This window comes from Oncorhynchus tshawytscha, linkage group LG06 (genome assembly GCF_018296145.1).
Source record: "Oncorhynchus tshawytscha isolate Ot180627B linkage group LG06, Otsh_v2.0, whole genome shotgun sequence".
Classification (NCBI taxonomy): Eukaryota; Metazoa; Chordata; class Actinopteri; order Salmoniformes; family Salmonidae; genus Oncorhynchus; species Oncorhynchus tshawytscha.
This window is the reverse complement of record NC_056434.1, coordinates 1899103-1904253: the sequence shown is the minus strand read 5'-3', so window position 1 is coordinate 1904253 and position 5151 is coordinate 1899103. Positions and strand designations below refer to the sequence as shown.

Genomic DNA, 5151 nt, shown 5'->3' with positions numbered 1-5151 from the left:
ATCTGTATAGTTCAATATTTGCCCATTATTCTTTTCAAAATTCTCCTTGAATTTCAAACCGATTTCAGTCAACTGTAGCTGCTCTGCTCAGACTTCAAACGCATCATCGGCATGTCATGTGTTGCTGACATGCTATGTTGTTGTCTTAAGTCTCTCTTTATGTAGTGTTGTCTCTTGTCATGATGTGTGTTCTGTCCTATGTTATAATTTATTTTGAATCCCAGGCCCCCGTCCCCACAGGAGGCCTTTTGGTAGGCCCTCATTGTAAATAAGAATTTGTTCTTAACTGACTTGCCTAGTTATAAAATTACGGTTAAAATAAATAAATACAAAGTTTGAGCCAAATTATGCCTCGGTCCTGGTTCTTCATGGGATGTGTGAAGTGGTATGAATCTGGGAGAACATATGCTACAATCCCACCCCTGAATCAAAATATAAATAAACAATATGACAATCTGCATACACATGTTCTTATTTTGTATCAGTTTTAAACATTTATTTTGAATTATATTGTGACAATTGTTCTTAAAACAAACAAGGTAATAAAAAATTATCACCAGAAGATCAGACAGACAACGAAACAATAACTGCTGCACATACAGCATGAAAAACAACCCCCACATGAAGGTAAGAGACAACACAGAATGATGCCTTTAAAACAAGACCAGAACGCTTAGAACAGAACAGTAACAACCATGTGAACAAGACAACAGTAACAACCATGTGAACAAGACAACAGTAACAACCATGTGAACAAGACAACAGTAACAACCATGTGAACAAGACAACAGTAACAACCATGTGAACAAGACAACAGTAACAACCATGTGAACAAGACAACAGTAACAACCATGTGAACAAGACAACAGTAACAACCATGTGAACAAGACAACAGTAACAACCATATGAAATGTAACAGGGAAAGAGTTACAACCATGAACAAGACAACAGTAACAACCATGTATATAATAACAAGACAACAGTAATAACCATGTGAACAAGACAACAGTAACAACCATGTGAACAAGACAACAGTAACAACCATGTGAACAAGACAACAGTAACAACCATGTGAACAAGACAACAGTAACAACCATCAGCCACTTCATGTTTTTGATTGAAACGAACTGGAAGACCAGGTGTGATGAATTTAGGTAATCACTGATCAATTAACTCATTAGCTTAGCGTGGTGTCTAGTTGGAATAAAATCCTGCAGTACCTGCAGCACTCCAGCAACAGGGTTGTCTACCCCTGGTGTGTAGGGTCCAGGAACAGGGTTGTCTACCCCTGGTGTGTAGGGTCCAGGAACAGGGTTGTCTACCCCTGGTGTATAGGGTCCAGGAACAGGGTTGTCTACCCCTGGTGTATAGGGTCCAGGAACAGGGTTGTCTACCCCTGGTGTATAGGGTCCAGGAACAGGGTTGGTGACAGAGACAGAGGGAACCTGGCAACAGAGACGGAGGGAACAGAGACGGAGGGAACCTGGGAACAGAGATGGAGGGAACAGAGACGGAGGGAACAGAGACGGAGGGAACCTGGGAACAGAGACGGAGGGAACAGAGACAGAGGGAACCTGGGAACAGAGACGGAGGGAACAGAGACGGAGGGAACAGAGACGGAGGGAACCTGGGAACAGAGATGGAGGGAACAGAGACGGAGGGAACCTGGGAACAGAGACGGAGGGAACAGAGACGGAGGGAACCTGGGAACAGAGATGGAGGGAACAGAGACAGAGAGAACCTGGGAACAGAGATGGAGAGGAACAGAGACGGAGGAACAGAGACGGAGGGAACCTGGGAACAGAGGGAACGGAGGGAACAGAGACGGAGGGAACCTGGGAACAGAGATGGAGGGAACAGAGACAGAGACGAACCTGGGAACAGAGACGGAGGGAACAGAGACGGAGGGAACCTGGGAACAGAGACGGAGGGAACCTGGGAACAGAGACGGAGGGAACCTGGGAACAGAGACGGAGGGAACCTGGGAACAGAGACGGAGGAGACAGAACAGAGACGGAGGGAACAGAGACGGAGGGAACAGAGACAGAGGGAACAGAGACGGAGGGAACCTGGGAACAGAGACGGAGGGAACAGAGACGGAGGGAACAGAGACGGAGGGAACAGAGACGGAGGGAACAGAGACAGAGGGAACAGAGACAGAGGGAACAGAGACAGAGGGAACAGAGACAGAGGGAACAGAGACAGAGGGAACAGAGACGGAGGGAACAGAGACGGAGGGAACAGAGACGGAGGGAACAGAGACGGAGGGAACAGAGACGGAGGGAACAGAGACGGAGGGAACAGAGACGGAGGGAACAGAGACGGAGGGAACAGAGACAGAGGGAACAGAGACAGAGGGAACAGAGACGGAGGGAACAGAGACGAGGGGAACCTGGGAACAGAGACGAAGGGAACCTGGGAACAGAGACAGACTAACCTGGGAACAGAGACAGACTAACCTGGGAACAGAAACAGACTAACCTGGGAACAGAGACAGACTAACCTGGGAACAGAGACAGACTAACCTGGGAACAGAGACGAAGGGAACCTGGCAACAGAGACAGACTAACCTGGGAACAGAGACAGACTAACCTGGGAACAGAGACAGACTTTACACTCCTATCCAAACAAACACAGTCAACCAAAACGCTTTAAAATTAAAAGAAATGTACTACTGCATCGTGTCTGTTTAAAAAAACATTAAGAAAAACGATTCATTTATTTGTTATCGTTCTCAATTAACTGAACAATATGATGAAAATGTATGAAGAAATATATTTAATTCATCCAGTGTTAAGGCACACTTCCTGGCACAAAGGAACATTTGATAAAGGCTGGTATGATTTATGAAAAGACAAAGGCAGCAAACAGTCATTTTAAAAACATCAAGAAAACCATAGACTGCTTAAAACGTCCCTGCAATTCAGGAACAAGCACCTCCTTTACGTGTATTTGGCTTAAAGAGAGCATCACAATATGGACACTGACAACACTTTTGAGATGGTTTATCTTCATCTAAACTGAATAATATAATAACGTTGAGTAAACAAAAGATTTGGCTTTGGTATGGTTGCAATTAACTTCCATTTCAATACTCTACAACAAGACAAACAGCATAGGAGCATTGTTGTTGTTGTTGTTGTAAGAATGTCATACAGAATTACCTATTTTACATCAACTGTGAACAGGTAACCATCATTCAGAAATAGTTCAAAATCCACTTTTTGGTGTATTTTATGACTTGTTACAGAGTTCTCTGCATATTGGAATGTGACAGTTGATTACATTGAGGTTAGTGTAGGAAAACTAGCATCCACTTTTGCAGCGATAATCTCAATAGCTCTAACTAAGTAACTTTTAGTTCTCAATGGTACCCTATTCCCAATGAGTCCTGGTCAAATATAGGTCACAGAGAATAGGGTGCCATTTGGGACACAATAACAGGTAACTCATAGGGCCGGGAAGACACAAGCAAGGAAGCAAAACACAAAACTAAATCTAACTTCTTTAGGAAAACAGCCCTAATGTTGGAAACAAACATCATTATGTTTTCATCCAGAGTCACGTGTATTTATTTTCAAGCATACTGTTAAAGGCACATTGCTTCTGAAAAGCAGACTTCTAAACAAGCAGGTAGCATTGGCTGCATCAAGCCCTGCATCAAGCCCTGCATCAAGCCCTGCATCAAGCCCTGCATCAAGTCCTGCATCAAGCCCTGCATCAAGTCCTGCATCAAGCCCTGCATCAAGTCCTGCATCAAGCCCTGCATCAAGTCCTGGGAACAGAGACAGACTAACCTGCATCAAGCCCTGCATCAAGCCCTGCATCAAGCCCTGCATCAAGCCCTGCATCAAGCCCTGCATCAAGTCCTGCATCAAGCCCTGCATCAAGCCCTGCATCAAGCCTTGCATCAAGCCCTGCATCAAGTCCTGCATCAAGCCCTGCATCAAGTCCTGCCCACAGTACATTAAGGAGGAACACTGAAAGGCAGGAGCCCTAGCGGTTAAGAGTGTTGGGCCAGTAACCGAAAGGTCGCTGGCTCGAATTGTTGTCCAGAGTTGTCCAGGGTCGCCATCATTAATGGCTGATATCCCAGGCCTTGACCACACTCTGAGGCTGGGCTAAGGGGGAGTTGTCCAGGGTTGCCATCATTAATGGCTGATATCCCAGGCCTTGACCACACACTCTGAGGCTGTGTCTCAGGGGGAGTTGTCCAGGGTCGCCATCATTAATGGCTGATATCCCAGGCCTTGACCACACTCTGAGGCTGGGCTAAGGGGGGCCGTTGTCCAGGGTCGCCATCATTAAATCCCAGGCCTGTTTTCATGGCTTATATCCCAGGCCTTGACTTCACACACTCTGAGGCTGTGTCTCAGGGGAGTTGTCCAGGGTCGCCATCATTAATGGCTGATATCCCAGGCCTTGACCACACACTCTGAGGCTGTGTCTCAGGGGAGTTGTCCAGGGTCGCCATCATTAATGGCTGATATCCCAGGCCTTGACCACACTCTGAGGCTGGGCTAAGGGGGAGTTGTCCAGGGTCGCCATCATTAATGGCTGATATCCCAGGCCTTGACCACACACTCTGAGGCTGTGTCTCAGGGGGAGTTGTCCAGGGTCGCCATCATTAATGGCTGATATCCCAGGCCTTGACCACACACTCTGAGGCTGTGTCTCAGGGGGAGTTGTCCAGGGTCACCATCATTAATGGCTGATATCCCAGGCCTTGACCACTCTCCGAGGCTGTGTCTCAGGGGGAGTTGGGATGTGCAAAAAATAAATTTCCAATTCACATGTGTAATAATACAGTCTTGTACATGTGTGAAATAGAATAAATAAACCCCCACCTAATTATTCTTATTAATAAGATTGAAGAGCAACGGCACTTTGGTACACAGTCAATAGGTTACATAGCTGAGGGGATGGATACGAAGCAGAACAGTAGCTCTCTGCTTCCCCTCCTATCAGAGAGAATAAATCATTCCAACCACACTGATAACAGAAAGCCTGTGGTCTTGCTCTCTGGTTTCAAACAAACCCCTCCAGTATTCACATAACGGACAGCTTTCTTCCAAAATGATAATACACACAGAAAGTCCAGTTGTATAAACTCTACTCTGAATGTTTTGTATTTTTATATAAAGGCCCAGT

At 45.9% G+C, this 5151-nt stretch overlaps 1 long non-coding RNA gene across 2 annotated transcripts; it reads right to left on the bottom strand.

Annotated features, from left to right (window-relative positions):
• Positions 1–2314: 2314 nt before the first annotated feature.
• On the bottom strand, positions 2315–4276 carry LOC121846642. 2 transcript variants are annotated; one of them, XR_006083548.1, is made up of 3 exons: positions 3798–4276; positions 2593–3763; positions 2315–2459 (listed from the first exon to the last, which is right to left on the bottom strand). It is a non-coding gene; the product is annotated as an uncharacterized LOC121846642 (long non-coding RNA). The 2 variants fall into 2 exon arrangements; XR_006083547.1 differs by having other exon boundaries at positions 2398–2415; positions 2526–3763.
• Positions 4277–5151: the final 875 nt, after the last annotated feature.